Here is a 25,261-nt window from a genome sequence, read left to right as displayed (position 1 = left end):
ATGTTCCTCCACACCAAACTCGCTCATCCATGTCTTTGTTGACCTTGCATTGTGCATTGGTCCAAATCATTTGGTGGAGGTGGGAATATGGTGTGGGGTTGTTTTTCAGGGGTTGGGCTTGGCCCCTTATATCCAGTGCAGGAAACTCTTATGATGTCAGCATACCAAGGCATTTTGGACAATTTCATGCTCTCAACTTTGTGGGAACAGTTTGGGGATGGCCCCTTCTTATTCCAAAAAGTGCATCAGTGCACAAAGCAAGGTCCATAAAGATATGGATGAGAGAGTTTGGGGTGGAGGAACTTGACTGACCTGCACAGAGTCCTGACCTAAACCCGATAGAACACCCTTGGGATGAATTAGAGCAGAGACTGAGAGCCTGGCCTTCTTGTCCACATCAGTGCCAAACCTCACAAATGTGCTTCTTGAAGAATGGTCAATCATTCCCATAGACACACTCCTAAACCTTGTGGACAGCCTTCCCAGAAGAGTTGAAGCTGTTATAGCTGCAAAGGTCAGGCCAACTCAATATTGAACCCTACGGACTAAGACTAGGATGTCATTAAAGTTCACGTGCGTGTAAAGGCAGGCACCCCAATCCTTTTTTTTAATATAGTGCATTTTTTTAAATTGCTGGCAAGAGTATGGGAAATCCCTCTTACGTCTCTACCATAAGAGAAGTGTTTACGCACTTCTCTTTCACTGTGACGGTAGGGAGGTCAATGTGCCAGGATCATATACTGTATATATATATATATATATATATATATATATATATATCTATATATCTATATATATATATATATATATATATATATATATATATATATATATATATATATATATATATATGTGTGTGTGTGTGTTTGAGCTTTAGGGTGCACACCCTAATGCAATAGGCTGTGCATACCCATGGCCCTTATGAAGGGATTAAGTTCTTCTTCCGCAAACGCATCATTCTTCTAGGACTTGCTGCGCTCTTCTATGCAGCGTTCTTCTATGACTTGCAGCGCTCTTCTATGCAGTGTTCTTCTACGACTTGCAGCGCTCTTCTATGACTTGCAGCGTTCTTCTATGACTTGCAGCGCTCTTCTATGCAGTGTTCTTCTATGACTTGCAGCGCTCTTCTATGACTTGCAGCGCTCTCCTAGGCAGCGTTCTTCTATGACTTGCAGCGCTCTTCTATGACTTGCAGAGCTCTTCTATGCAGTGTTCTTCTATGACTTGCAGCGCTCTTCTATGCAGCGTTCTTCTATGACTTGCAGAGCTCTTCTATGCAGCGCTCTTCTATGCAGCGTTCTTCTATGACTTGCAGTGCTCTTCTATGCAGCGTTCTTCTATGACTTGCAGCGCTCTTCTATGCAGCGTTCTTCTATGACTTGCAGCGCTCTTCTATGCAGCATTCTTCTATGACTTGCAGCGTTCTTCTATGACTTGCAGTGCTCTTCTATGCAGCGTTCTTCTATGACTTGCAGCGCTCTTCTATGCAGCGTTCTTCTATGACTTGCAGCGCTCTTCTATGCAGCGTTCTTCTATGACTTGCAGTGCTCTATTATGCAACGTTCTTCTCTGACTTGCAGCGCTCTTCTATGCAGCATTCTTCTATGACTTGCAGCGTTCTTCTATGACTTGCACTGCTCTTCTATGCAGTGTCCTTCTATGACTTGCAGCGCTCTTCTATGCAGTGTTCTTCTATGACTTGCAGTGCTCTTCTATGCAGCGTTCTTCTATGACTTGCAGCGCTCTTCTATGCAGCGTTCTTCTATGACTTGCAGCGCTCTTCTATGCAGCGTTCTTCTATGACTTGCAGTGCTCTATTATGCAACGTTCTTCTATGACTTGCAGTGCTCTATTATGCAACGTTCTTCTATGACTTGCAGCACTCTTCTATGCAGCATTCTTCTATGACTTGCAGCGTTCTTCTATGACTTGCACTGCTCTTCTATGCAGTGTCCTTCTATGACTTGCAGCGCTCTTCTATGCAGCGTTCTTCTATGACTTGCAGTGCTCTTCTATGCAGCGTTCTTCTATGACTTGCAATGCTCTTCTATGACTTGCAGTGCTCTCCTATGCAGCGTTCTTCTATGACTTGCAGTGCTCTTCTATGACTTGCAGTTCTCTTCTATGACTTGCAGTTCTCTTCTATGACTTGCAGCGTTCTTCTATGACTTGCAGCACTCTTCTATGAAATGCAGCGCTCTCCTATGACTTGCAGCACTCTTCTATGACTTGCAGCGTTCTTCTATGACTTGCAGCGCTCTTCTATGAAATGCAGTGCTCTCCTATGACTTGCAGCGCTCTTCTATGCAGTGTTCTTCTATGACTTGCAGCGCTCTTCTATGCAGCGTTCTTCTATGACTTGCAGTGCTCTTCTATGCAGCGTTCTTCTATGACTTGCAGCGTTCTTCTATGACTTGCAGCGCTCTTCTATGAAATGCAGCGTTCTTCTATGACTTGCAGCGCTCTTCTATGACTTGCAGCGCTCTTCTATGACTTGCAGCGCTCTTCTATGAAATGCAGCGCTCTCCTATGACTTGCAGCACTCTTCTATGACTTGCAGCGCTCTTCTATGAAATGCAGTGCTCTCCTATGACTTGCAGCGTTCTTCTATGCAGCGTTCTTCTATGACTTGCAGCGCTCTCCCTCCTATGCAGCGTTCTTCTATGACTTGCAGCGCTCTCCTATGCAGCGTTCTTCTATGACTTGCAGCGCTCTTCTATGCAGCGTTCTTCTATGCAGTGTTCTTCTATGACTTGTAGCGTTCTTCTATGACTTGCAGCGTTCTTCTATGACTTGCAGCGCTCTTCTATGCAGCGCTCTTCTATGACTTGCAGCGCTCTCCTATGCAGCGTTCTTCTATGACTTGCAGTTCTCTTCTATGACTTGCATTTCTCTTCTATGACTTGCAGCGCTCTTCTATGAAATGCAGCGCTCTCCTATGACTTGCAGCACTCTTCTATGACTTGCAGCGTTCTTCTATGACTTGCAGCGCTCTTCTATGAAATGCAGTGCTCTCCTATGACTTGCAGCACTCTTCTATGCAGCGTTCTTCTATGACTTGCAGCGCTCTTCTATGCAGCGTTCTTCTATGACTTGCAGCGCTCTTCTATGCAGCGTTCTTCTATGACTTGCAGCGCTCTTCTATGCAGCGCTCTTCTATGACTTGCAGCGTTCTTCTATGACTTGCAGCGCTCTTCTATGAAATGCAGCGCTCTCCTATGACTTGCAGCACTCTTCTATGACTTGCAGCGCTCTTCTATGAAATGCAGGGCTCTCCTATGACTTGCAGCGTTCTTCTATGCAGCGTTCTTCTATGACTTGCAGCGCTCTCCCTCCTATGCAGCGTTCTTCTATGACTTGCAGCGCTCTCCTATGCAGCGTTCTTCTATGACTTGCAGCGCTCTTCTATGCAGCGCTCTCCTATGCAGCGTTCTTCTATGACTTGCAGCGTTCTTCTATGACTTGCAGCGCTCTCCTATGCAGCGTTCTTCTATGACTTGCAGCGCTCTTCTATGCAGCGTTCTTCTATGACTTGCAGCGCTCTTCTATGCAGCGTTCTTCTATGACTTGCAGCGTTCTTCTATGCAGCGTTCTTCTATGACTTGCAGTGCTCTTCTATGCAGAGTTCTTCTATGACTTGCAGCGCTCTTCTATGCAGAGTTCTTCTATGACTTGCAGCGCTCTTCTATGCAGTGTTCTTCTATGACTTGCAGCGTTCTCCTATGACTTGCAGCGTTCTTCTATGCAGCGTTCTTCTATGACTTGCAGCGCTCTTCTATGCAGCGTTCTTCTATGACTTGCAGCGTTCTCCTATGACTTGCAGCGTTCTTCTATGACTTGCAGCGCTCTTCTATGCAGCATTCTTCTATGACTTGCAGCGTTCTTCTATGACTTGCAGCGCTCTTCTATGCAGCGTTCTTCTATGACTTGCAGCGCTCTTCTATGCAGCGTTCTTCTATGACTTGCAGCGCTCTTCTATGCGGCGTTCTTCTATGACTTGCAGTGCTCTATTATGCAACGTTCTTCTATGACTTGCAGCACTCTTCTATACAGCATTCTTCTATGACTTGCAGCGTTCTTCTATGACTTGCACTGCTCTTCTATGCAGTGTCCTTCTATGACTTGCAGCGCTCTTCTATGCAGTGTTCTTCTATGACTTGCAGGGCTCTTCTATGCAGCGTTCTTCTATGACTTGCAGCGCTCTTCTATGCAGCGTTCTTCTATGACTTGCAGCGCTCTTCTATGCAGCGTTCTTCTATGACTTGCAGTGCTCTATTATGCAACGTTCTTCTATGACTTGCAGTGCTCTATTATGCAACGTTCTTCTATGACTTGCAGCACTCTTCTATGCAGCATTCTTCTATGACTTGCAGCGTTCTTCTATGACTTGCACTGCTCTTCTATGCAGTGTCCTTCTATGACTTGCAGCGCTCTTCTATGCAGCGTTCTTCTATGACTTGCAGTGCTCTTCTATGCAGCGTTCTTCTATGACTTGCAATGCTCTTCTATGACTTGCAGCGCTCTCCTATGCAGCGTTCTTCTATGACTTGCATTGCTCTTCTATGACTTGCAGTGCTCTTCTATGACTTGCAGTTCTCTTCTATGACTTGCAGTTCTCTTCTATGACTTGCAGCGTTCTATGACTTGCAGCGCTCTTCTATGAAATGCAGCGCTCTCCTATGACTTGCAGCACTCTTCTATGACTTGCAGCGTTCTTCTATGACTTGCAGCGCTCTTCTATGAAATGCAGTGCTCTCCTATGACTTGCAGCGCTCTTCTATGCAGTGTTCTTCTATGACTTGCAGCGCTCTTCTATGCAGCATTCTTCTGTGACTTGCAGTTCTCTTTTATGACTTGCAGTTCTCTTCTATGACTTGCAGCGTTCTTCTATGACTTGCAGCGCTCTTCTATGAAATGCAGCGCTCTCCTATGACTTGCAGCACTCTTCTATGACTTGCAGCGTTCTTCTATGACTTGCAGCGCTCTTCTATGAAATGCAGTGCTCTCCTATGACTTGCAGCACTCTTCTATGCAGCGTTCTTCTATGACTTGCAGCGCTCTTCTATGCAGCGTTCTTCTATGACTTGCAGCGCTCTCCTATGCAGCGTTCTTCTATGACTTGCAGCGCTCTTCTATGCAGCGTTCTTCTATGACTTGCAGCGCTCTTCTATGCAGCGCTCTTCTATGACTTGCAGCGTTCTTCTATGACTTGCAGCGCTCTTCTATGAAATGCAGCGCTCTCCTATGACTTGCAGCACTCTTCTATGACTTGCAGCGCTCTTCTATGAAATGCAGGGCTCTCCTATGACTTGCAGCGTTCTTCTATGCAGCGTTCTTCTATGACTTGCAGCGCTCTCCCTCCTATGCAGCATTCTTCTATGACTTGCAGCGCTCTCCTATGCAGCGTTCTTCTATGAATTGCAGCGCTCTTCTATGCAGCGCTCTCCTATGCAGCGTTCTTCTATGACTTGCAGCGTTCTTCTATGACTTGCAGCGCTCTCCTATGCAGCGTTCTTCTATGACTTGCAGCGCTCTTCTATGCAGCGTTCTTCTATGACTTGCAGCGCTCTTCTATGCAGCGTTCTTCTATGACTTGCAGCGTTCTTCTATGCAGCGTTCTTCTATGACTTGCAGCGCTCTTCTATGCAGAGTTCTTCTATGACTTGCAGCGCTCTTCTATGCAGAGTTCTTCTATGACTTGCAGCGCTCTTCTATGCAGTGTTCTTCTATGACTTGCAGCGTTCTCCTATGACTTGCAGCGTTCTTCTATGCAGCGTTCTTCTATGACTTGCAGCGCTCTTCTATGCAGCGTTCTTCTATGACTTGCAGCGTTCTCCTATGACTTGCAGCGTTCTTCTATGACTTGCAGCGCTCTTCTATGCAGCATTCTTCTATGACTTGCAGCGTTCTTCTATGACTTGCAGCGCTCTTCTATGCAGCGTTCTTCTATGACTTGCAGCACTCTTCTATGCAGCGTTCTTCTATGACTTGCAGCGCTCTTCTATGCAGCGTTCTTCTATGACTTGCAGTGCTCTATTATGCAACGTTCTTCTATGACTTGCAGCACTCTTCTATGCAGCATTCTTCTATGACTTGCAGCGTTCTTCTATGACTTGCACTGCTCTTCTATGCAGTGTCCTTCTATGACTTGCAGCGCTCTTCTATGCAGTGTTCTTCTATGACTTGCAGTGCTCTTCTATGCAGCGTTCTTCTATGACTTGCAGCGCTCTTCTATGCAGCGTTCTTCTATGACTTGCAGTGCTCTATTATGCAACGTTCTTCTATGACTTGCAGTGCTCTATTATGCAACGTTCTTCTATGACTTGCAGCACTCTTCTATGCAGCATTCTTCTATGACTTGCAGCGTTCTTCTATGACTTGCACTGCTCTTCTATGCAGTGTCCTTCTATGACTTGCAGTGCTCTTCTATGCAGCGTTCTTCTATGACTTGCAGCGTTCTTCTATGACTTGCTGCGCTCTCCTATGCAGCGTTCTTCTATGACTTGCAGCGCTCTTCTATGCAGCGTTCTTCTATGACTTGCAGCGCTCTTCTATGCAGCGTTCTTCTATGACTTGCAGCGTTCTTCTATGCAGCGTTCTTCTATGACTTGCAGCGCTCTTCTATGCAGAGTTCTTCTATGACTTGCAGCGCTCTTCTATGCAGAGTTCTTCTATGACTTGCAGCGCTCTTCTATGCAGTGTTCTTCTATGACTTGCAGCGTTCTCCTATGACTTGCAGCGTTCTTCTATGCAGCGTTCTTCTATGACTTGCAGCGCTCTTCTATGCAGCGTTCTTCTATGACTTGCAGCGCTCTTCTATGCAGCATTCTTCTATGACTTGCAGCGTTCTTCTATGACTTGCAGCGCTCTTCTATGCAGCGTTCTTCTATGACTTGCAGCACTCTTCTATACAGCGTTCTTCTATGACTTGCAGCGCTCTTCTATGCAGCGTTCTTCTATGACTTGCAGTGCTCTATTATGCAACGTTCTTCTATGACTTGCAGCACTCTTCTATGCAGCATTCTTCTATGACTTGCAGCGTTCTTCTATGACTTGCACTGCTCTTCTATGCAGTGTCCTTCTATGACTTGCAGCGCTCTTCTATGCAGTGTTCTTCTATGACTTGCAGTGCTCTTCTATGCAGCGTTCTTCTATGACTTGCAGCGCTCTTCTATGCAGTGTTCTTCTATGACTTGCAGCGCTCTTCTATGCAGCGTTCTTCTATGACTTGCAGTGCTCTATTATGCAACGTTCTTCTATGACTTGCAGTGCTCTATTATGCAACGTTCTTCTATGACTTGCAGCACTCTTCTATGCAGCATTCTTCTATGACTTGCAGCGTTCTTCTATGACTTGCACTGCTCTTCTATGCAGTGTCCTTCTATGACTTGCAGCGCTCTTCTATGCAGCGTTCTTCTATGACTTGCAGTGCTCTTCTATGCAGCGTTCTTCTATGACTTGCAATGCTCCTCTATGACTTGCAGCGCTCTCCTATGCAGCGTTCTTCTATGACTTGCAGTGCTCTTCTATGACTTGCAGTTCTCTTCTATGACTTGCAGTTCTCTTCTATGACTTGCAGCGTTCTTCTATGACTTGCAGCGCTCTTCTATGAAATGCAGCGCTCTCCTATGACTTGCAGCACTCTTCTATGACTTGCAGCGTTCTTCTATGACTTGCAGCGCTCTTCTATGAAATGCAGTGCTCTCCTATGACTTGCAGCGCTCTTCTATGCAGTGTTCTTCTATGACTTGCAGCGCTCTTCTATGCAGCATTCTTCTGTGACTTGCAGTTCTCTTTTATGACTTGCAGTTCTCTTCTATGACTTGCAGCGTTCTTCTATGACTTGCAGCGTTCTTCTATGACTTGCAGCGCTCTTCTATGAAATGCAGCGCTCTCCTATGACTTGCAGCACTCTTCTATGACTTGCAGCGTTCTTCTATGACTTGCAGCGCTCTTCTATGAAATGCAGTGCTCTCCTATGACTTGCAGCGCTCTTCTATGCAGTGTTCTTCTATGACTTGCAGCGCTCTTCTATGCAGCGTTCTTCTATGACTTGCAGTGCTCTTCTATGCAGCGTTCTTCTATGACTTGCAGCGTTCTTCTATGACTTGCAGCGCTCTTCTATGAAATGCAGCGTTCTTCTATGACTTGCAGCGCTCTTCTATGACTTGCAGCGCTCTTCTATGACTTGCAGCGCTCTTCTATGACTTGCAGCGCTCTTCTATGAAATGCAGCGCTCTCCTATGACTTGCAGCACTCTTCTATGACTTGCAGCGCTCTTCTATGAAATGCAGTGCTCTCCTATGACTTGCAGCGTTCTTCTATGCAGCGTTCTTCTATGACTTGCAGCGCTCTCCCTCCTATGCAGCGTTCTTCTATGACTTGCAGCGCTCTTCTATGCAGCGTTCTTCTATGCAGTGTTCTTCTATGACTTGTAGCGTTCTTCTATGACTTGCAGCGTTCTTCTATGACTTGCAGCGCTCTTCTATGCAGCGCTCTTCTATGACTTGCAGCGCTCTCCTATGCAGCGTTCTTCTATGACTTGCAGTTCTCTTCTATGACTTGCATTTCTCTTCTATGACTTGCAGCGTTCTTCTATGACTTGCAGCGCTCTTCTATGAAATGCAGCGCTCTCCTATGACTTGCAGCACTCTTCTATGACTTGCAGCGTTCTTCTATGACTTGCAGCGCTCTTCTATGCAGCGTTCTTCTATGACTTGCAGCGCTCTCCTATGCAGCGTTCTTCTATGACTTGCAGCGCTCTTCTATGCAGCGCTCTTCTATGACTTGCAGCGTTCTTCTATGACTTGCAGCGCTCTTCTATGAAATGCAGCGCTCTCCTATGACTTGCAGCACTCTTCTATGACTTGCAGCGCTCTTCTATGAAATGCAGGGCTCTCCTATGACTTGCAGTGTTCTTCTATGCAGCGTTCTTCTATGACTTGCAGCGCTCTCCCTCCTATGCAGCGTTCTTCTATGACTTGCAGCGCTCTCCTATGCAGCGTTCTTCTATGACTTGCAGCGCTCTTCTATGCAGCGCTCTCCTATGCAGCGTTCTTCTATGACTTGCAGCGTTCTTCTATGACTTGCAGCGCTCTCCTATGCAGCGTTCTTCTATGACTTGCAGCGCTCTTCTATGCAGCGTTCTTCTATGACTTGCAGCGCTCTTCTATGCAGCGTTCTTCTATGACTTGCAGCGCTCTTCTATGCAGAGTTCTTCTATGACTTGCAGCGCTCTTCTATGCAGTGTTCTTCTATGACTTGCAGCGTTCTCCTATGACTTGCAGCGTTCTTCTATGACTTGCAGCGCTCTTCTATGCAGCGTTCTTCTATGACTTGCAGCGCTCTTCTATGCAGCGTTCTTCTATGACTTGCAGCGCTCTTCTATGCAGCGTTCTTCTATGACTTGCAGCGCTATTCTATGAAATGCAGTGCTCTCCTATGACTTGCAGCGCTCTTCTATGCAGTGTTCTTCTATGACTTGCAGCGCTCTTCTATGCAGCGTTCTTCTATGACTTGCAGTGCTCTTCTATGCAGCGTTCTTCTATGACTTGCAGCGTTCTTCTATGACTTGCAGCGCTCTTCTATGAAATGCAGCGTTCTTCTATGACTTGCAGCGCTCTTCTATGACTTGCAGTGCTCTTCTATGACTTGCAGCGCTCTTCTATGAAATGCAGCGCTCTCCTATGACTTGCAGCACTCTTCTATGACTTGCAGCGCTCTTCTATGAAATGCAGTGCTCTCCTATGACTTGCAGCGTTCTTCTATGCAGCGTTCTTCTATGACTTGCAGCGCTCTCCCTCCTATGCAGCGTTCTTCTATGACTTGCAGCGCTCTTCTATGCAGCGTTCTTCTATGCAGTGTTCTTCTATGACTTGTAGCGTTCTTCTATGACTTGCAGCGTTCTTCTATGACTTGCAGCGCTCTTCTATGCAGCGCTCTTCTATGACTTGCAGCGCTCTCCTATGCAGCGTTCTTCTATGACTTGCAGTTCTCTTCTATGACTTGCATTTCTCTTCTATGACTTGCAGCGTTCTTCTATGACTTGCAGCGCTCTTCTATGAAATGCAGCGCTCTCCTATGACTTGCAGCACTCTTCTATGACTTGCAGCGTTCTTCTATGAATTGCAGCGCTCTTTTATGAAATGCAGTGCTCTCCTATGACTTGCAGCACTCTTCTATGCAGCGTTCTTCTATGACTTGCAGCGCTCTTCTATGCAGCGTTCTTCTATGACTTGCAGCGCTCTCCTATGCAGCGTTCTTCTATGACTTGCAGCGCTCTTCTATGCAGCGCTCTTCTATGACTTGCAGCGTTCTTCTATGACTTGCAGCGCTCTTCTATGACTTGCAGCGCTCTTCTATGAAATGCAGGGCTCTCCTATGACTTGCAGCGTTCTTCTATGCAGCGTTCTTCTATGACTTGCAGCGCTCTCCCTCCTATGCAGCGTTCTTCTATGACTTGCAGCGCTCTCCTATGCAGCGTTCTTCTATGACTTGCAGCGCTCTTCTATGCAGCGCTCTCCTATGCAGCGTTCTTCTATGACTTGCAGCGTTCTTCTATGACTTGCAGCGCTCTCCTATGCAGCGTTCTTCTATGACTTGCAGCGCTCTTCTATGCAGCGTTCTTCTATGACTTGCAGAGCTCTTCTATGCAGAGTTCTTCTATGACTTGCAGCGCTCTTCTATGCAGTGTTCTTCTATGACTTGCAGCGTTCTCCTATGACTTGCAGCGTTCTTCTATGACTTGCAGCGCTCTTCTATGCAGCGTTCTTCTATGACTTGCAGCGCTCTTCTATGCAGCGTTCTTCTATGACTTGCAGCGCTCTTCTATGCAGCGTTCTTCTATGACTTGCAGCGCTCTTCTATGCAGCGTTCTTCTATGACTTGCAGCGTTCTCCTATGACTTGCAGCGTTCTTCTATGACTTGCAGCGCTCTTCTATGCAGCGTTCTTCTATGACTTGCAGCGTTCTCCTATGACTTGCAGCGTTCTTCTATGACTTGCAGCGCTCTTCTATGCAGCGTTCTTCTATGACTTGCAGCGTTCTTCTATGCAGCGTTCTTCTATGACTTGCAGCGTTCTTCTATGCAGCGTTCTTTTATGACTTGCTCCGCTCCTCTCCGTATCTCCGGCGTTCAGCAGTCAGCCGCGCACATGGACGAGCAGGGAGCGCGCACGTGTAGAGGGATGCCGGGGATGCGGCGCTGGGTGTAGCCGAGGATCCGGGGGAGGTGCCGCAGGAGCGGGCAGAGAAGAGACGAGCAAGGCAGAGTAAAGTGGCATGGAAAGTGTGTTGGACCGGCGGCGGGGCTGCCACTGCCATGTGTGTCCTATGGAGGAGAGCACAGGAGCTTCCCTGAGCCGGACTGGGTGCTAGAGACCCGGAGAGGACAGCAGGTAAGAGATCCTCTGTGTGTACTTAGTACATGTGTGACCTATCTGTGTACTTCTGATCACTGGATGAGTCCAGATACTTTCCTCCTCCGTACAGAAGGCTGCCTCTCTACCATCCACTGCTCATACCAGGACAGTGCTGTGATTGAATGACATGACAACTTCTAATATCTAGCCTTCAATGTGTCACCCTGACTGGACCACTATGTGTGTGTCAGGAGCAGTGACAGGTCAGTTTGGGGAATGGTGAGCTGTGTAATAGGTTGGGATGAGGAATCAGAGGGTACACCATTAATGATGTGTACACCCCTTATTCCTTTATACCTGTATAATGCAGCACATTGACATGACTGTGCAAACACATTTACCACAATTGCCAAGGAAGACCCAACTTTATGATGTTTGATCAGATTTCCATCAGGTCCTGGGAGTCATTTGTCTGCATCTGTCTGAGCAAAATGCATGGAACCATAAGAACAAATCAGTTATCCTCTATTAGGGATTGCTGTGATGGACTGCTCTTTTCACTTCGGCCTTAAACGTCTCCAGTTCCTTAACACCTCTATCTCCAGCCTTAAATGTCTCCAGTTCCTTAACACCTCTATCTCCAGCCTTAAATGTCTCCAGTTCTTAAACCCCTCTATCTCCAGCCTTAAACTTCTCCAGTTCCTGAAACATCTCTATCTCCAGCCTTAAATGTCTCCAGTTCCTTAACACCTCTATCTCCAGCCTTAAAGATCTCCAGTTCTTAAACACCTCTATCTCCAGCCTTAAAGATCTCCAGTTCTTAAACACCTCTATCTCCAACCTTAAATGTCTCCAGTTCCTTAACATCTCTATCTCCAGCCTTAAAGATCTCCAGTTCTTAAACACCTCTATCTCCAGCCTTAAATGTCTCCAGTTCTTAAACACCTCTATCTCCAGCCTTAAATGTCTCCAGTTCTTAAACACCTCTATCTCCAGCCTTAAATGTCTCCAGTTCTTAAACATCTCTATCTCCAGCCTTAAATGTCTCCAGTTCTTAAACACCTCTATCTCCAGTTCCTTAACACCTCTATCTCCAGTCTTAAACGTCTCCAGTTCCTTAACATCTCTATCTCCAGCCTTAAATGTCTCCAGTTCTTAAACACCTCTATCTCCAGCCTTAAACGTCTCCAGTTCCTTAACATCTCTATCTCCAGCCTTAAATGTCTCCAGTTCTTAAACACCTCTATCTCCAGCCTTAAACGTCTCCAGTTCCTTAACATCTCTATCTCCAGCCTTAAACATCTCCATCTCCAATCTCCATCCTTAAACATCTCCATCTCCAATCTCCATCCTTAAACATCTCCATCTCCAATCTCCATCCTTAAACATCTCCATCTCCATCTCCATCCTTAAACGTCTCCAATCTTAAAACATCTCCAATCTCCATCTCCAATCTCCAGTCCTTATCCTTTAACATCTCCAGTCCTTAAAAATCTCAATCTCCATCCTTAAACATCTCCAGTCCTTAAACATCTGCAATCTCTCTCCTTAAATGTCTCCAATCCGGGATTACTGACTTTATAAAAAAAAGTAGCTTGTGTATGGTTGGGGCTCATTCAGTTTATAAGCACTTGAACTCCTATAGAAGAAAAATAAATGTACAGTATTTCAAGAAGCCTAGTTTACACTGCTTTCACGTGCACTTAAAAATAAAAAAATAAAATGCTGCTGCATTTTTCGCACAGGAACACACCACAAACACATGCAACTAACAAAACAAAACAAAAAAAAAATAGAAAACAAACTGTACAGCAAATGCATTACAACACATGTAAAGGTGCATTGGGACGGCACACTGACCCAGGGATTGCCATGTAAATGAGCCCCTAACTCCTGCTTTAAAATGCCTTCTCTGCTTTGCATTGGCATCAATGAATCGTAGCCATTTGTTTAGAGCTGACTTTTCCCCAACATGCTACAGAGAACATTGAAACCATTCACATCGGTCCCCGTCCCTGAACAGGGGTACTGTCTCATTTCCCCACCATGGTCACTTCTCTACGGATGTGATGTGACAAGTTTTAGTGTCCCTGGGTTTCTGTGTTCTGCTCATGTCATTTGAAGCATCTCTCGAGGATCTGAAATAAATGGGATCATATGAAGCAGTGTCGATGATTGCATTTGCTGTGCGTCACTTTTATTGCTCTATAGAAGTGAACGCACATTAAACGCATCTCCTATACATTTCACTTGTAAGGTTTTTCTCCTTGCCGCTACCTCCTTAGTCTGCTTTTGAATGGAGTAAATGGCTTTTTCTTCTGTCTTGTTTTTGTCAGTATTGGAATAGTGCTATGTAAGCTTTACAGTGAGAGACAGTGTTATCGGGGTTCTTTTCACTCATTAGAAAGCACAGAAGACTCGGAATGCTTTATGCCAGTGTCATTAGCTTCTAGGTTTTAAGTGCTTCACCTCATTGTTGTTCTGTTTTTTTTTTTTTTTTTTTATATATATATATATATATATATATATATATATATATATATATATATATATATATATATATATATATATATATATATATATATATTTTTTTTATCTGAGCGATTTGCAATTTACAAAAAACTATTAAATAGCCCATCCAATCTGATCGTTTTGGACCCAATTTGAATCAGATTTGATCAAGCTGAGCTGATTGGTTAGGGTGAAATAATATCAATCAGTTTTGCATCTACTGACAGCACTTAGATACTTTGTTCATGAAAATGATCATAAATTTCAATCCGGTTATAAGAAAATCGATCATATTTCAATCAGATTACAGGAAAATGATCGTATTTCAAACAGATTACAAGGTGGAAACAGAGCTACTAATTACCTCTTCCGATTATGATAAGTTATGATCCTACCTTAACTATCAATCAAAATCCACTTCCCTGTGTGTGGCATATTGATCAAATGGGTTGTAGACTATAAATCAATTATTCCTACCAGAAGAGATTGATCAGAAAAGAAATCAATCACTTATCAAAGTGTGTCTGACCACCATTAGATCTAGGACCTACTGCCAGTATTTTGTTTATTTATTTTTACTCCTGTTTGTAAACAATAGTGAAGGGCATCACATTCAGGAAACCTACAGTTCCCAAGTATTTAAAATACATGAAACAACTTTTCTAAAACCACAGATCTGATCAGCAGGGAATCTGTGCGTTGATCCCCTGCTGATCAGAACAAAGCCAGATGCATGTCACATCCGTGCCCCCTCAGTTTATACAAAGTGGGCAGACCCTGCTGAGCTCTATGGGTGGCAGCGTGTAAACAGACTCCGCTGTCCATTTATCTTAGGCTACCTCCAATCTGACCTGCCAGTACTTTTTCAATTTTTATTTATTTTTATTTTTTTCAGACCCGAGGGTAGGTGGCTCAGTTTAAATTTGCATGTCCATAGAACTCTATGGACCTTCTGATAAGGTCTGCATGGAAACTGACAAGCTGACCTGATCATTACACCCCTGTGAAAAGGGCCTAGGGCTTCTTTCACTCAGGTGGGCAGAAAAAACATGCAGCTGGGCCACAGTTTTCCTGGCTGTCAGGAATCTGTTTGCATGCCCTGGCAAGTCAATGAGGCAGCTCCACAATCGCAAGCCAAACGCTTGGCTCACAGTTGCAGTGCATTAGCCCCACTATACATTATATATATATATATATATATATATATATATATATATATATATATAGATTTCCAAATAACAGGCATTTAGAAGTTGGCAGGATCGCCTGACAGTGGCTGCTTGGCTACCCTACAGATCGCTTTTCAGAGCATGGGCCAGTGTGAACCCAACTCTGTGTCGGCCATACAAGCTTTGAGAAACTATCAGTTTCTTTACCATCAGTCTCTCCAGGATAATAATTTATCTATGGTAAACAGCCCATTAGATCAATATGCCACACACAGGGAAGTAGATATTGATTGACAGGTGGAAGTCACAATTGTAAAGCCTGGTACACACTGAGTTTTTACTTTTAGCTCCAGTCGGAGCCGCTGTACAAACAATGCTAAGTTAGTATAGCAATCTCCACTCTTGAGCTGTTGTGTTCTGACATTGGGACGTCCCCCCCCCCCCCCTGCCAGAACACTCCGATCATCGCTCTCCACATGGTTTTCCAGCATGCTCATCCAACAGATGCTGGCCAATTTGCTTCTGTTGGACAGGAAGGCATACACACACATGCCTAATGACGGCTGTTTTTTTTTTTTTACTGGCCAATGTCTTCTGATATTTGGCCCGTGTGTACTGGGCTTAAGTTATTTGCATGTCTGTTTTTAACATGCAATCCCATAATCTCATTGATTCACCCTGACCCAGCGATTCAGTTTGATCAGATCCAATTTAAATTAATCAGAAAGTTATGCCTAAATGTTTGTTTGTGAAAATCGCACGTAATAAAGTAGAAGCATGTATGGCCACCATTGAGTCCTTTCCAATCCTTTGAACAGATCCCCTGCTGAATCACAGCAGAACAAAACAAATTATTCTTTTGTTACATTGGTATGTATTCAGGTTTTACCTCCAGGCTGAAACCAGATCTATATTAGGTTGGTTCTTGGCCATATGGATGTAAACAGCTGTGCATCTGTTTACATTCTTATACCTCCAATGTGTCACATTTAGGTCCCTAAGCAACAGAAAAGGACACAAACCTTTTCCTTTTATTTTTCCTTTTTTTTTTTAAGGCCTAGATGGACTTGGAGGTAGTCAAATGTAAATGGACTCATGTCTGATCCACCTGAAAAACTGGCAGATGGATATAGTCAGAATTCTCATCTAAAAGAATGCACTGCACATTTTAACTTGAGTTTGTAAATGTATATCTCAATAGCAACACCGGCTCGACTATATGCTGTAGACAGTTCGGGGTTGATTTACTAAAACTGGAGAGTGCAAAATCTGGTGCAGCTCTGCATAGAAACCAATGGGCTTCCAGGTTTTATTGTCAAAGCCTAACTGAACAAACTGAAGTTAAAAGCTGATTGGCTACCATGCACAACTGCACCAGATTGAGTGCTCCAGTCTCCCCCTTTGTGTCCAGGGCTGTTTGTCCATCCCTGTATGTATGTAAAAAACGCTCAGATGCATGGTTACCAGCGTCAAATCTGTCATTGATTTGTACAGCTGACTGTACGCTACACCAGAAATATGCTCATTTATTTATGATGTACAGCCCTCTGTTTGCCTTTTGTGAATGAGCCCTTAGGCTATATATAAACTATTCTCCTACTTTTGCTTTATTTAAATGCAGGAGATAATATCCAGAAGTATTAACAAACTTTGTTTCCCATACCAAGTTCTCCTGTGCTTTATTGTATATGCGTTGACATGCATTTAGTAAGTTCATCCTATTAGTGTTTTACCTAAAGCCTCGTACACACGCACAGATTGTTGGCCGTAAATTGTCGGCCAACGTCCGATCGGACGATTTTCGGCTTGTTAGTATGATGCTTCCGACAACCGACTGCGACTTTTCGGCCGAAAAAAATCTGGTGTGCATGCTATAAAATTTTTGTTGGCCAACAACAGAACGGCCGATTGTTCGTCAGTCAGTACAGATTTCGGCAGACAAAAATCAGATGAGCAAGACTGGGCATGCTCAGAGAAGAAAAAACACACGGAAAGCCAACCAGAACATGACATCACTTCTGAAGTTGGTTTTTGTTGGCCAACAAAAGTCCAGTGCAAGTCTAGAGCACATTTCAACCAACAAACAACACTGGACAAAAGACGGCCGATCGGTCGGCCAACAATCTGTGCATGTGTACGAGGCTTAAGACTTTCATCTGAGTTTGTGGTTCTTCAAACCTGCTTTGGCCATTTCATATTTTTTATTTTTTTTTATTTATTTTATTTATTTTCTGGAGAATGTCATTGGGATACACTGGAATATAAAAAGATGGATGGACCCAGAACTCCCTGGTAGACAGGACCAGAATTGGGAATTTTTGGCAGGGAGAGCTTGCAGTTTGATTATCCAAAACATATAGGAAGCCAAAGACTGGCCCAACAGGCTTCACCCATAACCAAAATATCACTTTTGAATGGACCAGCATATTAGGTGTACACAGTATTATCCTACATGTTTAGTAGTAATTTGTTTAACCATATTGTGTTTTTGTTTTGCCAAGAGTAGATTGAGTATTATGTTTTTACAATCTACTGTAGGAAAGTTGTATATGCCATATTTTATAGGATCCCTGCTTTCAGAGAATGAAGGTAGTATTTTGTGCAGTCTGAAGTCTATACTGTTTTTATTTTGGTATGTGTATGCAAAATGATTAGAACGGGCTTGGAGTAGGAAACATGAGAAGGACCATAGCACAGAAAGGATGCTTGTTGTATTAATAAAGTGATCTGTTTAGTACTGAGGTTGTTTTGGTTGCCCTCTCCATCATTTACAATATCTTTGTGGGGCGAAAAACAGACTGTCTGCTAGGAAAAAAAAAAAGAGCATTTTTCGGGGAAACCTGGGGCATTCATGAAAGGTTTTCTCCAGGCAGATGCTTCCAGCTCTGTTGCTTTCAGCTAAGCTGTCTTTTAAATGTGTATAAACCCTCCCTGGAGAGCCATTGCCATACTACAGTTGTCAGGACACCTCCTTATGATTCTGTGATGCTCTCTCTCTGATGACAGTCAATCACAAACGCAGCAGCATATCATCAGAAATAGCATCGCTGGATGGAATAGAAACTCTGACAATACCACTGTAAAGGCTATAGTCAAAAGAAAAATTGCAGCTGTTTCCAGTGGAAACTTGCTGTAGGAAAGCCATGTCTGCTGCTTGCTAGGGAAGACTGTAAAAATACTACAGAGGCCGCCATTGCTGATGCTTTATTGAAAATGATTGTTTGGCTGTTATAATACTCAAGTATACTAGTAGTAGTTGGGCCAGACTTGACAGCCCAGGTACCTAGCATCTTAAAGGGGATCTGCGCCTCTCCTTCCCGCCCCTTGAAGTAGGTGAAATTTGGGAGAAACTGATGTCAAACGCACACATTAATCAAATATAAAAATAAAAAATCGACACAAAAGTGCAGTGCATTTTCCCATGAAAGCTTCTCAACACTGGCCCTGGCAGAGATCAAAATACTGCCCCTAACAATGCTTTATCTGCTGTTCTCTCCAGGACAGCAGTGTCTTGCTCAAAGATGGCGCAAGTTGACCATCTAGACTGGCTGGAGATGCTAGTTCATGGGTCACCCAGTTCATGTGTACTTGGTGCCAGTGCAGTTCTTGGCTGTCTTCTCAATTGCCAGATACAGATTAAGTCTCATGCTGTAGCCACTCATCTTTCAACTTGCTACAAGTTATAATGTTTCAGTCTGATCACTGGGGGAGAAGAGACTGGAAAAAAAAATGCTTCTTTCCACTTACAGTGGACAGATGACAAAGTCATTTACCAGGAACTTAAAGTGACTGCAAAGGCTATTTTATATTTAAAATAAAAACATGTTATATATACCTCTTCTGGGGTCCCTGCCAGTGTTCTGCGACCTTTTTAAAAAAAATGTATAACCTTCTTCTCCTGCGCATGTCCCAATAGCAAGCTGCGCATGTCCCAATAGCAAGCCGTGTGCTACACTCAGGTGCAGCTCAGCCCTGCCCAGCCCCCCCCCCCCCGCATCCTTACTGATTGAATTTGAATGATAGGAGCATGAGCCAATGCCCCCCCACTGCTTTCAGAGCCTCCTGTGATACTAGGAAGAGGGTAGAGAGGAGACTCAGCTGGGCAAAAGTACAGTGGTTTAAGGTTTTTTACCCTAATGCAGATAATAGAGAGGTATGGGAATAATTTCTTTTTATTTTTTAATGATACTAACCTAGGTGGACGCAGCATCTGTCTAACATTGAGAACTGAGCAATCACACACCATCGATCGCTCGGTTCTCAGAGCTCCCAGAGCAGAGAGCTGCCCCCCCCCCAGCGCTGGGCTGTGGAGGGGATGAGAGTGGCTGACACAGGCTCACAGTGGCTCGCTGAGAGGCTGAGCCAAGTGCCAGTCCAGGCATGTGGGCGGATCCCCACTGGCTTTGTGACGTCAGCCTGTCTGCTGAAAATGGGTCACAAGAGTGCAGAATGAACTGCACTCCTGTGATCCATAGCAAAAGTACAGCCAAATGAGCTTTGGCTGTACTTCTCTAAGGTACAAAAACATTAAAATTTTTAGAATTGCTTTAAAGCCTAACTCTGGGATTAGCTAACAAGAAACAAGAGTCAAGTGTATTCTTACCTGAACCATGGTGTGCTTTGTGTATTTCTTCCAGATTTGTGTGGCAATCCGGTGTGAAACTTTGCCTTTGTGCAGGAGCTTCCTGTAATAATGACCAGTCACTGCTAAAACTCTCTCCTTGTTCAGGGTGACTGGTCTTGCCTCCACCTCCTGTAGTTTTCTGCAGCCTGAGTGGGTGGAGCTGCTGGGCCCCTCCTACAACTATGCTCTTTGCACAGGCTATGTACAACACAGTGATGTCACTGCTGCTTTTGGAAAGTAATATCTGGGTATGCAAAGTCATTTGAGAAATATATTTAGGTGAAAGTTTTTGTGGCTGGAGTTCAGCTTGATAGACAACTATAAGATTTAGAGTTTTAAGAGGAATTTCAGGCATCAGCATATTACATAGTTGCATTGGTCCAGCTTGGACTAATGTAACAATGTATAGGACATTCCTGGCCTATGCCGCTGAAAATCACTTAAAGGGTTTTTAACCCTAAATTATGCTGTGCTGCCAGCCACCCGCCACTATTTTAAGTTGCCATCTTTAGCCTCACGTATCTTTAGGCTGGTCAGGGCTACAGCAGGAGGAGCCAAGCTCTCCCTCTGATGTCAGCCGGGAGTCATGTGACCTCTGAGCTTGTCGCTCGGCCCCTTCTGCTGTAGCCCTGGATCATAGGAGCAGAGCAGCCTGGAGTCACATGACCGGCCTGAGGATACAGCGCAAAAAGGTATTTAGAGGCTTTGTTTCTAACAAACACTTATACAGTGCAAGATGAGAGCTTAAAAGAGAGGGGCTGGTAGTGACATTTCAGGTTTTTACGAACAGCAAGGGGGGGGAGGCAGAGACAGAGACACAGACTCCCGAGCTGACAGTAGGGGGGGGAGAGGACGGGGGAGAGCAGAGAGGAGAGACAGCAGATGGAGGCATGTATACTGACCATGGTGTTCAGGCTCAGCAACTATGATAAACTGTGGTTAGTTTACAGAGGGGAGGGCAGAAATTGGCAGGATCAGCCAGGTTTTTTACAGTTTTCAGTGGGGCAGGTTAGACAGCACAAGCACTGTGCTGTTTAACCTGCTATAAAGAAACAGGATCTCTCTTTTTTTTTGCTTTCTTAGGGTAACAACCACTTAAATAGACACCGCTACTCTGGTAATCTCAGCTTGCTTCCAGGTCCTGTGCTGAGCAGCCAGCTTGATGCATTGTGAATACAGGAGGTTTCCTGCACAGCTCGGGCACTGTTCAGAGAATGCTTTGCAAAGTGTTCTGATTGGATGAGATGGAGAGTGTGACATCAGTGAACCCCTTCTTATTAAATTGCATACATATAGCTTGTGTAAATGGGCATTTGCAACCTAACTGACTGCTCCACCAAACGCTGTGCCCAACAAATTCTGTCTTTCTAAAGAAAAAATGGAGCAGAGTTCTGTACAGGTGGCTGATGGTTTCATTAAACTCCAGTTGAACTACAGTGCAGCATCTGCCTTTTACATGAGCTCTTTTCAATGGAGGCTGATGTTGGTGAAGGTTTTTATTTAGTTTTGGAAGCCTCTATCTGGTACTGCCTACAGTGGGGTAAATAATTATTTAATCACGTGCAGATTTTGTAAGTCTGCCCACTTACAAAGAAATTAAGGGTCTTTAATTTTTATTATAGGTGTATTTAAAATGATAGAGACAGACTATCAACCACAAATCCAGAAAAACACATACAACAAATACTATAAATTAAGTTGCAAAATAAGTATTTCTCTTTCGTTCATTGATGGACACAGCTCTTGTTGTTCTTGACCATTGGGTTATACTGCCCCCTACAGAAGTAGGACACTAGGTAGAAAAACCTCTGGATACATCCATGGGCAGTCCCAGGGGGTATACTCACTCTCTGACTGCCTAGTCTGGAGTAAGGACCTAGTTCCTTGCTGGGATCTTTGGTCATGGCAAAAATTTGTAGATAGGAATTTTTTTCCTCCTGGATTTTTCCTGTGAGATCTACTATCAGCTGCCAGACTGGGTGACAGCTGGACAATCTAGATCCAGTGGTCACCCCAATCTGGCCAGTGAGCGCGCGCAGGCCTCAGCTGGACGGGAGCTGACCCTTTGAGTTAAATGTCTGGTGCGGTTGCATATGACCTGGCCTTGGCCTGAGTCACAGTGTTCCTCCTGGCCAATATCCCCCCCCCCATTTCAGTGGAGAGGAGGATCCATCTGGAGTGGTGCCCACCTGGTTTCTGGAATGAGTAGCTTTCCCCCCTCTGCCCCAGGAGGGTTTTGGGGTGGACGTGGGCCTGTCCTTGTGATGGTCGAACCTCCGGGTTCCCCTCCTTCCTGCAGGCAACCCCCCCAGTTTTTGCAGAGCTCCTCAGCCTGCCCCCCCCCCTTTACATACACTGGGGCTGTTCGGGTGGTCTGGTAACTGGCCTGGGATAGAAACATAGAATGTGTCGGCAGATAAGAACCATTTGGCCCATCTAGTCTGCCCAATATATCTGAATCCTATGAATAGTCTCTGGCCCTATCTTATATGAAGGATAGCCTTATGCCTATCCCATGCATGCTTAAACTCCTTCACTGTATTTGCAGCTACTTGCAGGAAGGTTATTCCATGCATCCACTACTCTCTCATTAAAGTAATACTTCCTCATATTACTTTTAAACCTTTGCCCCTCTAATTTAAAACGGTGTCCTCTTGTGGTAGTTTTTCTTCTTTTAAATATGCTCTCCTCCTTTACCGAGTTGATTCCCTTTATGTATTTAAAAGTTTCTATCATATCCCCTCTGGGATGGGGGGGATAGGGTGCTTACTGGCCATAGCCAGAGTGCTCCTTCTCTGGACAAACTCCAGAAATTGCAGGCTGCAATTCCTCTCCTGCTGTCCAACAGATGGTTATCCCTCCGGACTTGCATGTAGGTGCTGGGCCTGATGGTATCTACCTTCGAGGTGGTTCTGTTTGCACAGTTCCATACAAAGTCCCTGCAAAGGGAGATTCTGACCAAGTGAGCCAAGACTCTGCAGTCTCTGGACAATCTGATCCAGGTAAGGCAGAAAAAAGAAGTCCCTGATGATAATATTAATAATAATGTTTGCACCTCTGCGCTTGACTGTAGGGATAGTGTTCCTAGGGTCATAGTCAACATTTTTCTGTTACTTGAAACACGGCGAGTCACCCTCCTCAAGAAGGCAAATGTACAGTCATGCTAATGAACATCTAAATGATTCAGAGAAGGACTGGTAGAAAGTGCTGTGGTCAGATTAAACTAAAATTGAGCTCTTTGGCATTAACTCGACTTGCTGTGTTTGGAGGAAGAAAAATGCTTACCCTAAGAACACCATCCCTACAGTCAAGCAAGGACATGGAAACATGATGCTTTGTGACTGTTTCTTTGGGAAAGGTGCAGGCTGACTTTGCTGCAGTGAGGGGCCAGTGGACGGGGCAATGTATCGGAAAAATCTTAGATGAGAATCTTTTTTTCCTCAGCCACAACAATGAAGATGGGTCATGGATGGGTCTTTTTGCATGACAATGACCCATAGCATACTACCAAGGCAACAATGGAGTGGCTCAAGAAGAAGCACATTAGGGTCATGGAGTGCCCTAGCCAGTCTCCAGACCATAATGCTATAGAAAATTTATGGAGTTAGCTGAAGCTTCGAGTTGCCAAGCAACAGCCAAGAAACCTTAAGTATTTAGAGAAGATCTGAACCAAAATCCCTCCTGAGAAGTACACAAACCTGGGCACTAACTACAAGAAACGTCTTACCTCTTCTTACCTCTGTGCTTGCCAACAAGGGTTTTTCCACCAAGTACTAAGTCATGTTTTGCTTGGGAATAAAATACTTTTTTTTTACCTACTGAACTGCAACTTAAAGTATAACTAAGGGCAAAACTTTTTTTCTTTTTTTTTGTTTTTGTTTTGGATAGAGTGGAGTTTTTATTGCTGTCATTTGTGCTCCTATTAGACCCGGTTCACACTGGGGTGACCTGTCAGACGACCTGGTTGCCTGACAGGTCCCCTGCCATAGAGAAGCTGTGGACCCGTTCTAATAGGAGCGACACAAGTCGCTCCGACTTAGAAAAAGGGTCCGGAGCTTCTTTGGGGCGACCCGGAGTGACCTGCATTGACTTCAATGATATGAAGTCCTGCCAGCCACTCCGAGGTTGCGGTGCGAGCTGCGCACCGCGACCTGTGAGGCCGCCCCGGCAAGTCGGATCGCCCCAGTGTGAACGGGGTCTTAGGGAGATTCACACTCCTCTATTTGTCCTGTTTACCTTTTATCATTGAAAGTAAAAGAAAACCCTAAATTTTTGGATTGTCCCCGGAAAAGTATTAAGGAGAAATCTTCCAATGGGGACATTAGTTCTGGTGACCTGGGGGTCCCCAAGGAAATCCCTTTAATTCCTGTTTGGCTATGGGACAGCAAGTGAAGGGAAATCTCTGCAATGGGACACAGATGGCTAAAAAATAAAATCTGATGGGTTCCAAAATGGAAAAAAAAGTTTTGTCTATAGTTCTACTTTAATTTATAGAATTGTTTTGTGTGTGTGTTTTTTTTTTTTTTTCTGGATTTTTGGTTAATATTGGTTGATATTCTGTCTCTATCATTTAAAATACACCTATGATAACAATTATAGACCCTTCATTTCTTTGTAAGTGGGAAAACTTACAAAATCTGCAGGGGATCAAATAAGTATTTTCCCCACTGTAGGTAAAGGATAGGTGTGCTGCTGAACGGGTTCACAGAGAGAGCTCTACTCCATTTTATTTAGACAGAACAAAAGAGTGTGCTATCATACGGGCTGTGAAAGCCCATCCACATTTAGCCTGCAGTGGATCAGCCACTTATCTAATAGCACATATGTTATATCGTTCCTAGAGTGCTGTGTAATCTGGAAAAGCACAAAGACTTCAGTGCATTATTGTGCACTGTTGGAGTCTATATAAAGCCTTGTAGCCAGTATACCAATGATGACTGCAAACGTATCAGTATTATAGGGGGGAAAAAAATAACCTCTCCTCGATTACACCATGCAAGTCTAGTACTTCTGCTAGAAATAAGACTGATTTCTGTAAAAAATAAATACATATATAATAAAAATGAATTAAAGGAAATATATATGTTCTTTTTGTGAGCCTGTATAAGATAGCTGGTGTCATTACAGGAACATTTAATATTAAAAAGCAGCAGTATGGCTTCACATTGCTGTAAGAGGAAGAAGAAGAAGAAAAAAAAAATACTGCACAAAAAGAATGAAGCAGAGCCCATTCTTTTGACCTGTCAAAGTCATAAGACCAGCTTTCCTCCAATCATAGAGCTCTCTACTCTCCGTTGTCCAAAGTGAACTCTGTTGGACTTTTCCAGCTTTGCACCACAGCTACAGTGAAATATTATTATATTAATTTTCTATACTTTTCATGAATAATTTTGGTACAGGCTTACTTAAAGGAATCTTTTGCTTTGCCAGTGTTTACAGGTGCATAACAGGTGAGCAAAAACTTTACTCCAGTTATTCTCCTGAAACCCATTTATTATTTCTCAGAGTGCCACCACCTTGCCTCTTGCTCAAACATAAAGAAGATAAAACCATGAAGATGAAAAATGTCAATCAGACTGTAAGTCAAAGACGTCTCT

At 44.2% G+C, this 25,261-nt stretch overlaps 1 protein-coding gene across 2 annotated transcripts in view; it reads left to right on the top strand.

Annotated features, from left to right (window-relative positions):
* Positions 1 to 11,210: 11,210 nt before the first annotated feature.
* The window catches only part of IL1RAP (interleukin 1 receptor accessory protein), a 415,401-nt gene continuing 401,350 nt past the window's right edge, over positions 11,211 to 25,261 (top strand). The window contains exon 1 of one of the 2 annotated variants that reach the window (XM_082249540.1): positions 11,211 to 11,396. The gene's annotated coding sequence lies outside the window, so the exon portion shown is untranslated. The remainder of the gene's footprint in view (positions 11,397 to 25,261) is intronic. The other variant, XM_082249541.1, reaches the window with a different exon arrangement.

Source organism: Pelophylax lessonae (assembly GCF_965119305.1).
Source record: "Pelophylax lessonae genome assembly, chromosome: 3".
Lineage (NCBI taxonomy): Eukaryota > Metazoa > Chordata > Amphibia > Anura > Ranidae > Pelophylax > Pelophylax lessonae.
Note: the sequence above shows the minus strand (reverse complement) of the source record. Positions and strands in the feature narration are given on the sequence as shown.